The 12,932-nt window shown below is 39.2% G+C and overlaps 1 protein-coding gene across 4 annotated transcripts in view; it reads left to right on the top strand.

Moving 5' to 3' along the window:
• Positions 1 to 12,932, top strand: part of ZMAT4 (zinc finger matrin-type 4) — a 575,021-nt gene that overhangs the window by 247,008 nt on the left and 315,081 nt on the right. The window lies entirely within an intron of this gene.

A 12,932-nucleotide genomic window follows, 5' to 3' on the forward strand; every position in this document is an offset into this window, starting at 1 on the left:
GAGCATAGTGTATAAGATCAGAGGGAGCATAGAGTATAAAATTATTAGTGGGAGCATAGTGTTTAAGAGCAGAGGCAGCATGGAGTATAAAATTACTAGTGGGAGCATAGTGTATAAGATCAGAGGGAGCATGGAGTATAAAATTATTAGTGGGAGCATAGTGTAAGATCAGAGGGAGTTTGGTGTATAAAATTATTAGTGGGAGCATAGTGTATAAGATCAGAGGGAGCATGGAGTATAAAATTATTAGTGGGAGCATAGTGTTTAAGAGCAGAGGGAGCATGGAGTATAAAATTATTAGTGGGAGCATAGTGTATAAGATCAGAGGGAGCATGGAGTATAAAATTATTAGTGGGAGCATAGTGTATAAGATCAATAGGGAGCATGGAGTATAAGATTATCAGTGGGAGCATAGTGTATAAGATCAGAGGGAGCATGGAGTATAAAAGTATTAGTGGGAGCATAGTGTATAAGATCAGAGGGAGCATGGAGTATAAAATTATTAGTGGAAGCGTAGTGTATAAGAGCAGAGGGAGCATGGAGTATAAAATTATTAGTGGGAGCATAGTGTATAAGATCAGAGAGAGCATGGAGTATAAAATTATTAGTGGGAGCATAGTGTATAAGATCAGAGGGAGCATGTTGTATAAAATTATTAGTGGGAGCATAGTGTATAAGATTAGAGGGAGCATGTTGTATAAAATTATTATTGGGAGCATAGTGTATAAGATCAGAGGGAGCATGGAGTATAAAATTATTAGTGGGAGCATAGTGTATAAGATCAGAGGGAGTTTGGTGTATAAAATTATTAGTGGGAGCATAGTGTATAAGATCAGAGGCAGCATGGAGTATAAAATTATTAGTGGGAGCATAGTGTATAAGATCAGAGGCAGCATGGAGTATAAAATTATTAGTGGGAGCATAGTGTATAAGAGCAGAGGGAGCATGGAGTATAAAATTATTAGTGGGAGCATAGTGTATAAGATCAGAGGGAGCATGGAGTATAAAATTATTAGTGGGAGCATAGTGTATAAGATCAGAGGCAGCATAGAGTATAAAATTATTAGTGGGAGCATAGTGTATAAGATCAGAGGCAGCATGGAGTATAAAATTATTAGTGGGAGCATAGTGTATAAGAGCAGAGGGAGCATGGAATATAAAATTATTAGTGGGAGCATAGTGTATAAGATCAGAGGGAGCATGGAGTATAAAATTATTAGTTGGAGCATAGTGTATAAGATCAGAGGGAGCATGGAGTATAAGATTATTAGTGGGAGCATAGTGTATAAGATCAGAGGGAGCATGGAGTATAAAATTATTAGTGGGAGCATAGTGTATAAGAACAGAGGGAGCATGGAGTATAAAATTATTAGTGGGAGCATAGTGTATAAGATCAGAGGGAGCATGGAGTATAAAATTATTAGTGGGAGCATAGTGTATAAGATCAGAGGGAGTTTGGTGTATAAAATTATTAGTGGGAGCATAGTGTATAAGATCAGAGGGAGCATAGAGTATAAAATTATTAGTTGGAGCATAGTGTATAAGATCAGAGGGAGTATGGAGTATAAAATTATTAGTTGGAGCATAGTGTATAAGATCAGAGGGAGCATGGAGTATAAAATTATTAGTGGGAGCATAGTGTATAAGATCAGAGGGCGTTTGGTGTATAAAATTATTAGTGGGAGTATAGTGTATAAGATCAATAGGGAGCATGGAGTATAAGATTATTAGTGGGAGCATAGTGTATAAGATCAGAGGGAGTTTGGTGTATAAAATTATTAGTGGGAGCATAGTGTATAAGATCAGAGGGAGCATGGAGTATAAAATTATTAGTGGGAGCATAGTGTTTAAGAGCAGAGGGAGCATGGAGTATAAAATTATTAGTGGGAGCATGGAGTATAAAATTATTAGTGGGAGCATAGTGTATAAGATCAGAGGGAGCATGGAGTATAAAATTATTAGTGGGAGCGTAGTGTATAAGAGCAGAGGGAGCATGGAGTATAAAATTATTAGTGGGAGCATAGTGTATAAGATCAGAGAGAGCATGGAGTATAAAATTATTAGTGGGAGCATAGTGTATAAGAGCAGAGGGAGCATGGAGTATAAAATTATTAGTGGGAGCATAGTGTATAAGATCAGAGGGAGCATAGAGTATAAAATTATTAGTGGGAGTATAGTGTATAAGATCAGAGGGAGCATGGAGTATAAAATTATTAGTTGGAGCATAGTGTATAAGATCAGAGGGAGCATGGAGTATAAAATTATTAGTGGGAGCATAGTGTATAAGATCAGAGGGAGCATGGAGTATAAAATTATTAGTGGGAGCATAGTGTATAAGATCAGAGGGAGTTTGTTGTATAAAATTATTAGTGGGAGCATAGTGTATAAGATCAGAGGGAGCATGGAGTATAAGATTAGTAGTGGGAGCATAGTGTATAAGATCAGAGGGAGTTTGGTGTATAAAATTATTAGTGGGAGCATAGTGTATAAGATCAGAGGGAGCATGGAGTATAAAATTATTAGTGGGAGCATAGTGTTTAAGAGCAGAGGGAGCATGGAGTATAAAATTATTAGTGGGAGCATAGTGTATAAGATCAGAGGGAGCATGGAGTATAAAATTATTAGTGGGAGCATAGTGTAAGATCAGAGGGAGTTTGGTGTTTAAAATTATTAGTGGGAGCATAGTGTATAAGATCAGAGGGAGCATGGAGTATAAAATTATTAGTGGGAGCATAGTGTTTAAGAGCAGAGGGAGCATGGAGTATAAAATTATTAGTGGGAGCATAGTGTATAAGATCAGAGGGAGCATGGAGTATAAAATTATTAGTGGGAGCATAGTGTATAAGATCAATAGGGAGCATGGAGTATAAGATTATTAGTGGGAGCATAGTGTATAAGATCAGAGGGAGCATGGAGTATAAAATTATTAGTGGGAGCATAGTGTATAAGATCAGAGGGAGCATGGAGTATAAAATTATTAGTGGAAACGTAGTGTATAAGAGCAGAGTTAGCATGGAGTATAAAATTATTAGTGGGAGCATAGTGTATAAGATCAGAGAGAGCATGGAGTATAAAATTATTAGTGGGAGCATAGTGTATAAGATCAGAGGGAGCATGTTGTATAAAATTATTAGTGGGAGCATAGTGTATAAGATCAGCGGGAGCATGTTGTATAAAATTATTATTGGGAGCATAGTGTATAAGATCAGAGGGAGCATGGAGTATAAAATTATTAGTGGGAGCATAGTGTATAAGATCAGAGGGAGTTTGGTGTATAAAATTATTAGTGGGAGCATAGTGTATAAGATCAGAGGCAGCATGGAGTATAAAATTATTAGTGGGAGCATAGTGTATAAGATCAGAGGCAGCATGGAGTATAAAATTATTAGTGGGAGCATAGTGTATAAGAGCAGAGGGAGCATGGAGTATAAAATTATTAGTGGGAGCATAGTGTATAAGATCAGAGGGAGCATGGAGTATAAAATTATTAGTGGGAGCATAGTGTATAAGATCAGAGGCAGCATAGAGTATAAAATTATTAGTGGGAGCATAGTGTATAAGATCAGAGGCAGCATGGAGTATAAAATTATTAGTGGGAGCATAGTGTATAAGAGCAGAGGGAGCATGGAGTATAAAATTATTAGTGGGAGCATAGTGTATAAGATCAGAGGGAGCATGGAGTATAAAATTATTAGTTGGAGCATAGTGTATAAGATCAGAGGGAGCATGGAGTATAAGATTATTAGTGGGAGCATAGTGTATAAGATCAGAGGGAGCATGGAGTATAAAATTATTAGTGGGAGCATAGTGTATAAGAACAGAGGGAGCATGGAGTATAAAATTATTAGTGGGCGCATAGTGCATAAGATCAGAGGGAGCATGGAGTATAAAATTATTAGTGGGAGCATAGTGTATAAGATCAGAGGGAGTTTGGTGTATAAAATTATTAGTGGGAGCATAGTGTATAAGATCAGAGGGAGCATAGAGTATAAAATTATTAGTTGGAGCATAGTGTATAAGATCAGAGGGAGCATGGAGTATAAAATTATTAGTTGGAGCATAGTGTATAAGATCAGAGGGAGCATGGAGTATAAAATTATTAGTGGGAGCATAGTGTATAAGATCAGAGGGCGTTTGGTGTATAAAATTATTAGTGGGAGCATAGTGTATAAGATCAATAGGGAGCATGGAGTATATGATTATTAGTGGGAGCATAGTGTATAAGATCAGAGGGAGTTTGGTGTATAAAATTATTAGTGGGAGCATAGTGTATAAGATCAGAGGGAGCATGGAGTATAAAATTATTAGTGGGAGCATAGTGTTTAAGAGCAGAGGGAGCATGGAGTATAAAATTATTAGTGGGAGCATAGTGTATAAGATCAGAGGGAGCATGGAGTATAAAATTATTAGTGGGAGCATAGTGTATAAGATCAGAAGGAGCATGGAGTATAAAATTATTAGTGGGAGCGTAGTGTATAAGAGCAGAAGGAGCATGGAGTATAAAATTATTAGTGGGAGCATAGTGTATAAGATCAGAGAGAGCATGGAGTATAAAATTATTAGTGGGAGCATAGTGTATAAGAGCAGAGGGAGCATGGAGTATAAAATTATTAGTGGGAGCATAGTGTATAAGATCAGAGGGAGCATAGAGTATAAAATTATTAGTGGGAGCATAGTGTATAAGATCAGAGGGAGCATGGAGTATAAAATTATTAGTGGGAGCATAGTGTATAAGATCAGAGGGAGTTTGGTGTATAAAATTATTAGTGGGAGCATAGTGTATAAGATCAGAGGGAGCATGGAGTATAAGATTATTAGTGGGAGCATAGTGTATAAGATCAGAGGGAGTTTGGTGTATAAAATTATTAGTGGGAGCATAGTGTATAAGATCAGAGGGAGCATGGAGTATAAAATTATTAGTGGGAGCATAGTGTATAAGATCAGAGAGAGCATGGAGTATAAAATTATTAGTGGGAGCATAGTGTATAAGAGCAGAGGGAGCATGGAGTATAAAATTATTAGTGGGAGCATAGTGTATAAGATCAGAGGGAGCATAGAGTATAAAATTATTAGTGGGAGCATAGTGTATAAGATCAGAGGGAGCATGGAGTATAAAATTATTAGTGGGAGCATAGTGTATAAGATCAGAGGGAGTTTGGTGTATAAAATTATTAGTGGGAGCATAGTGTATAAGATCAGAGGGAGCATGGAGTATAAGATTATTAGTGGGAGCATAGTGTATAAGATCAGAGGGAGTTTGGTGTATAAAATTATTAGTGGGAGCATAGTGTATAAGATCAGAGGGAGCATGGAGTATAAAATTATTAGTGGGAGCATAGTGTTTAAGAGCAGAGGGAGCATGGAGTATAAAATTATTAGTGGGAGCATAGTGTATAAGATCAGAGGGAGCATGGAGTATAAAATTATTAGTGGGAGCATAGTGTAAGATCAGAGGGAGTTTGGTGTATAAAATTATTAGTGGGAGCATAGTGTATAAGATCAGAGGGAGCATGGAGTATAAAATTATTAGTGGGAGCATAGTGTTTAAGAGCAGAGGGAGCATGGAGTATAAAATTATTAGTGGGAGCATAGTGTATAAGATCAGAGGGAGCATGGAGTATAAAATTATTAGTGGGAGCATAGTGTGTAAGATCAATAGGGAGCATGGAGTATAAGATTATTAGTGGGAGCATAGTGTATAAGATCAGAGGGAGCATGGAGTATAAAATTATTAGTGGGAGCATAGTGTATAAGATCAGAGGGAGCATGGAGTATAAAATTATTAGTGGAAGCGTAGTGTATAAGAGCAGAGGGAGCATGGAGTATAAAATTATTAGTGGGAGCATAGTGTATAAGATCAGAGAGAGCATGGAGTATAAAATTATTAGTGGAAGCATAGTGTATAAGATCAGAGGGAGTTTGGTGTATAAAATTATTAGTGGGAGCATAGTGTATAAGATCAGAGGGAATTTGGTGTATAAAATTATTAGTGGGAGCATAGTGTATAAGATCAGAGGGAGCATGGAGTATAAAATTATTAGTGGGAGCATAGTGTATAAGATCAGAGGGAGCATGGAGTATAAAATTATTAGTGGGAGCATAGTGTATAAGATCAGAGGGAGCATGGAGTATAAAATTATTAGTGGGAGCATAGTGTATAAGATCAGAGGGAGCATGGAGTATAAAATTATTAGTGGGAGCATAGTGTATAAGATCAGAGGCAGCATGGAGTATAAAATTATTAGTGGGAGCATAGTGTATAAGATCAGAGGGAGCATGGAGTATAAAATTATTAGTGGGAGCATAGTGTATAAGATCAGAGGGAGCATGGAGTATAAAATTATTAGTGGGAGCATAGTGTATAAGATCAGAGGGAGCATGGAGTATAAAATTATTAGTGGGAGCATAGTGTATAAGATCAGAGGGAGCATGGAGTATAAAATTATTAGTGGGAGCATAGTGTATAAGATCAGAGGGAGCATGGAGTATAAAATTATTAGTGGGAGCATAATGTATAAGATCAGGGGGAGCATGGAGTATAAAATTATATCAGAGGGTGCATGTTGTATAAAATTATCAGCGGGAGCATAGTGTATAAGATTATCAGAGAGAGCATGGTGTATAAGATCAGAGGGAGCATGGGGCATAAATTTATTAGTGGAAGCACAGTGTATAAGATCAGAGGGAGCATGGAGTATAACATTATCAGAGGGACCATAGTGTATAAAAGTCATCAGTGTATAGCATGGTGTATAGCAATGATCAGAGAGAGCATGTTGTATGACATTATCAGAGAGACAGAGTAATAAGATAAATGGCTATCACTCAACAATGTCTATTCCGGTGCTCGTGAACGGATCCTAGGATCCTCTTATACGTCAGAGGTAGCAATCAGTGTACACGGTACTGAATAGTTTTATTCCAAGTGAAAGTAATTTATTCCAATACAATATAGTCAAAACGTAAAATAAACTACAAGGTAGAAGCTGACGTTTCGGCCACCAAGTGGCCTTGATCACTGTGTCGCTAGGAATGAATGGAAAAAAATAAAAATAAATACAAAGAATCCATTTTTTGCTATTTACAATATATACAAATATTTTGTGAACCTACAGTACAGTCAAAAGTTTGGACACACCTTCTCATTTAAAGATTTTTCTGTATTTTCTTGACTATGAAAATTGTACATTCACACTGAAGGCATCAAAACTATGAATTAACACGTGGAATTATATACTTAACAAAAAAGTGTGAAACAACTGAAAATATGTCTTATATTCTTGGTTCTTCAAAGTAGCCACCTTTTGCTTTGATGACTGCTTTGCACACTCTTGGCATTCTCTTGATGAGCTTCAAGAGGTAGTCACCGGAAATGGTTTTCACTTCACAGGTGTGCCCTGTCAGGTCTAATAAGTGGGATTTCTTGCCTTATAAATGGGGTTGGGACCATCAGTTGTGTTGTGCAGAAGTCTGGTGGATACACAGCTGATAGTCCTACTGAATAGACTGTTAGAATTTGTATTATGGCAAGAAAAAGCAGCTAAGTAAAGAAAAACGAGTGGCCATCATTACTTTAAGAAATGAAGGTCAGTCAGTGCGAAAAATTGGGAAAACTTTGAAAGTGTCCCCAAGTGCAGTTGCAAAAACCATCAAGCGCTACAAAGAAACTGGCTCACATGAGGACCGCCCCAGGAAAGGAAGACCAAGAGTCACCTCTGCTTCTGAGGATAAGTTTATCCAAGTCACCAGCCTCAGAAATCGCAGGCTAACAGCAGCTCAGATTAGAGACCAGGTCAATGCCACACAGAGTTCTAGCAGCAGACACATCTCTACAACAACTGTTAAGAGGAGACTTTGTGCAGCAGGCCTTCATGGTAAAATAGCTGCTAGGAAACCACTGCTAAGGACAGGCAACAAGCAGAAGAGACTTGTTTGGGCTAAAGAACACAAGGAATGGACATTAGACCAGTGGAAATCTGTGCTTTGGTCTGATGAGTCCAAATTTGAGATCTTTGGTTCCAACTACCGTGTCTTTGTGCGACGCAGAAAAGGTGAACGGATGGACTCTACATGCCTGGTTCCCACCGTGAAGTATGGAGGAGGAGGTGTGATGGTGTGGGGGTGCTTTGCTGGTGACACTGTTGGGGATTTATTCAAAATTGAAGGCATACTGAACCCGCATGGCTACCACAGCATCTTGCAGCGGCATGCTATTCCATCCGGTTTGCGTTTAGTTGGACCATCATTTATTTTTCAACAGGACAATGACCCCAAACACACCTCCAGGCTGTGTAAGGGCTATTTGACCAAGAAGGAGAGTGATGGGGTGCTACGCCAGATGACCTGGCCTCCACAGTCACCAGACCTGAACCCAATCGAGATGGTTTGGGGTGAACTGGACCGCAGAGTGAAGGCAAAAGGGCCAACAAGTGGTAAGCATCTCTGGGAACTCCTTCAAGATTGTTGGAAGACCATTTCCGGTGACTACCTCTTGAAGCTCATCAAGAGAATGCCAAGAGTGTGCAAAGCAGTCATCAAAGCAGAAGGTGGCTACTTTGAAGAACCTAGAATATAAGACATATTTTCAGTTGTTTCACACTTTTTTGTTAAGTATATAATTCCACATGTGTTAATTCATAGTTTTGATGCCTTCAGTGTGAATGTACAATTTTCATAGTCATGAAAATACAGAAAAATCTTTAAATGAGAAGGTGTGTCCAAACTTTTGGTCTGTACTGTATGTCAGATGATCATTCAAATAGAGAGATTTATAGATGTAGATGTTCATCAGGTCAACTATCGTACTGTGATCTAAATGAGAATAGTTCAAAGGAGGAAAGAAACTGCATGTGGGTTGTTGTGTGAACAATTTGTTTAAAGTAAGCGTTTGTACATGTCGGGTTTTGCATCCTGGTGGTCATAGACACCTCCCTATAACTGCAAGGTAGTATAAGAACCCCAAAGAGGAGAAGATGGGTCCCAGGTTTAACCTATGGTTCGTTATGGCAGAATGGGTTCCTGTTCAATTATAACAGCATGGATTAAAAGGTCTAAATGACCTAATCTAATGCTATAGAAAATGAGCCATACCCCTGTGCCAGGTAAGCCTTGTGTATTGTGGGTCGCTCCTTGTCCTGGGTATCAAGTATATGGTTCATGCAGAACTACGTGATAGGAGGTTTAAAATAGTATGTCTTATTTAATTTATCATAGACGTGTCCCAACCATTGACGTCTGCATATAGAAAAAAAAACGTGTGCAGTGATTACTACCTCTGACATTATCAGAGAGACCGCATGGTGTAAAAAAAATCATTAGATGCCGCATTGTATTTAAAAGCCATCAGAAGGCACATGGTGTAATAAAGTTCTGAGGCCTTATGTCAACAGGAAGAAAGTACAGTCTAATGGAGGTGCATATTCTGACTCCATCACTAGGCTGCAAGGGTGGAGCTCTTGGGACACTGTTTCTATGGTTGTCTCTATGTACCAGTACTCACACGAAGAGATTTCATCAAATAGCTTAATTCGACTGCAGGAGGCACATGCGAAGATTCCAGAAGATTTATTCTCAGGCTGAATTCTTGTAGTTATTCACAATTACAGTAGGTAACAAAGACTAGTCTGGACCAGAGATGCAAAGACATGAGCCTCTTAACATAGCTGACATATCCAGAATGAGGAAGAAGGGAGAGGTTACTGGCATCAGAGCTAGGGAGACCGACATGGAGAGAGAGAGGACAAACTTCTAAAAGTCAAACCTTATTGTATAGCGACGCAACAGCAACAATACAATGATAATACAATAGTGTATGATTCCCAAGTTGTGGAACATGACTGCAAAAATGAGAAAGAGGGAGAGAACAAAGAAGAGCCACCACCAATTTTCAGACCTGTTACCCTTGAATGTTTTCTGATGCTGCGATGATGATGATGACATCTGCTTCCATCGATGATATGAATGTACTTGTATTCTCTCATCTCAGAAACCCTGGGATTGGCATTCTGAGATTGAGGTCAGGTCAGGATGACAAGCTCATATCAAAAATCCCACCACACTCAGGGTCACTCAGATATTTCCACCTGGAGTTTCATATTAACAATTTTCTCATCTGTCCATATGAAGCCATGTGACAGACAATCAGATCCAGTGATTGCAGCGGCAGGAGACCCTGATCATTGTCCATTGGAATTACTTCATTTCATTTCTTTCCTGCAAAACCAAAGAATAAGTAAAACCGAAATAACGTCGCTCTTTTATACATGACAAGTCGTACATATGATGCATTATCATCAGTAATTGTGGTCGTGTGGCCCAAGGTCATAATCAATCATTGTCACCTTGTGGTGCACCACGCCTGCGACCTACCTCCATGCTAATTACATATATGCCTCATAAATAACACCGAAGTGAATGGTGTTGGCTGCAGTTCCCTGCACAGCAGAGGTGAACGTTAAAAGGAGACACAGCTCTAGACCAGCACTTACAGTAATTCTCAGGATTAGCCGGACCCCTACAAATCAAAAAGAGACAGCGAAACCTAAAAATATGCCATCACTATATGAGATGGAAACCCGCAAAATGGATTTACCCTTAAAGACTATGCATCTTCATGCAGAATTTTATTGTCTATGTGCTTCCTAAATGCAAAGTTAAAGGGGGTTTCTGGCCTTAGGGTACAAGTCTGCAGTCACTATTACTGACCGCAGACTTGTGAATCCTCACATTGCGGACTGCACGCTGTGAGGATTCTCCGATGCGCGTGGCTGCAAGTATGTCATATGCATAAATCCAGTCATATGCCGACTAGATGGGCGCAGCCTTGCTCAATGTAAGTGTATTAAGAAAGGCCAGGCAAGTCTAGTTGGAATGTGGCCAGATGTTTGCAAATCGTAGTCACATGAACACCCACTCCCGGCACCGGAAAATCCTCAGCACAGTGCACGCACATAGTGACTGCATACTTGTAGCCTAAATACGGACAACCCCTTTAAGCAACTTATTTAAGCATTTTTTACCATTCTCTTGCTGAAGTGTGTCTATAAATCTTTTATCTAGCTCATTGATTTTTCAAAATTGATACAAATCCATCAGAACTCCTGTTCCTGATGGCAATTTCTGCTCACCTCTCCTTTCTCTTTGTGTTAAAGGTAGCAGGAGGGAAAGGTGAGGGGTTGTACATAGGTTCTCGTGGATAGGAAAGAAAGCATATACAGTCTCTGGGAGGGCAGAGAAAACAGAATCTACACAAGGAGGAAAGCACATGGTGAGAAAAGTGCAATACTGGACCTGTGCTAATACATGAAAACAAATGAAGGCAGCAGCATCCTGGATGCATACAGAGATCACTTCCAGCCTTTATTACAGGCAGAGACACTCTCGCAAGAGAAAAATCTGAAACTTGGATCAGGCCTCAATATGCATATTAAGAGGTCTGAAAATGAATGAAGGGATGAAGATTGCAGACTAGTGTAACATGCGTAAAAATATATATATTTTTATGTCAAATGAGTCCATAGTCTGTAATAGATTAAGGAACATATTGTTTGTTTGTAACTCTGTAAAAGGTCCAAAAGTTTTGAATATCTCTTGTCATCGGTATTGGTGGTAGAGGCAAAAGGTTTCTGCAGAGACTGAGCCTTGTTATTACTACATATCAGGTGGTTCTCCACGGACAATGTCCGGTGTGTTAGTCAGATCAACCGAGGAACTTTTACATTACAATTTTAATACTTAAAGAAGTTCTAAAAAAGAAATAATACCCTGCATATTTAAAGGCATCAAGGTATCCAGGACATCAGGGGACGTCTCTACCAGAGAGAAGAGAGTGGCACTTTTTCTGTAGTCAGTCTGTTTTTCGGGATCCGCTCTTGGCAGCTTCACGTTCTGCTCGGTGACTAGGCATCAAATCATAAATAATCAAGGCTATCCTCCGAGAGTCAGATGAAAGAGATTTACTTAATGGAAATCTCTGAACTGGAGATGAGAGGTTTTCTAAGATTTCCAGACCCAAGTGCATTAATAACACATTTATCTAGGAATCTTTCTGAAAAAAAGGAAATCATTAATTTCCCAGAAAGATAAATGCTTCCACGTCCGAGACGTATTTACTGGTGGATATTCTTTCTGCTGTAACCAATTGGCCTATTTTCCTTCAAAGTCAAAGGCTTTGGCATCGTGACGTACATTGTCACACAAAGTATTCCATCACACGGGATGGATGTGGCTGCTCCGCAGTGCGGCACGTCGTAGGACGGGTATCGTCATGTGCGTCAAGCGGATCTGTTGTATTACGGGAGCTTTTGTTAAAATGCTAAATTTTGGACAAACCTTTCGAGCAGAGAACGGGACGTTTACTATGTAAATTATCATAAACTTCAAACGGAAATTAATGAGTTGGCTGCAGAATAGGTACAGTGCTTAAAAAGGCATTTGCAGAAAGTTGGCAAAGAGCGGCGAATATTATTCACGTATCGGTATGGAAATGTTTCTCAGTGTTGGAGATAGGGCGGCATAGAATAGAGGTCATTTCTTTCTTTTTTTTTTGCACCTGTGATGGTAATCACACAATTTGATATTCATCCTGTCCTCAGCTGACAACAGGGAACAATGGATTAAATTCAGCTGCTAGACTAGATCGACACGGGAGACTTTGGTGCATATAAAGGATTATTCCTAATGTTGGAAGCCGTCAACTATCCACAGGATTGGATGGTCTCTGTGTGGTGGTCTCTGTGTGATTTGCGACATGTGAAGAATGCCTACGAAAGAGACATTCCTCACATGTATTAAAGCTGTCAAACAGTCGCAAATCATGAACACAGGGAGACTGAAACATAACACCCGAGCACGCTGAAGATACTCGGTGTTCGCCTGAGCATGCTCGCCGAAAGGGATAACAGTACATACTTGCTCATCACTAATCCCAACCA

Source organism: Phyllobates terribilis, unplaced genomic scaffold (genome assembly GCF_046119375.1).
Source record: "Phyllobates terribilis strain yellow unplaced genomic scaffold, ASM4611937v1 Scaffold_5__5_contigs__length_657084704, whole genome shotgun sequence".
NCBI lineage: Eukaryota > Metazoa > Chordata > Amphibia > Anura > Dendrobatidae > Phyllobates > Phyllobates terribilis.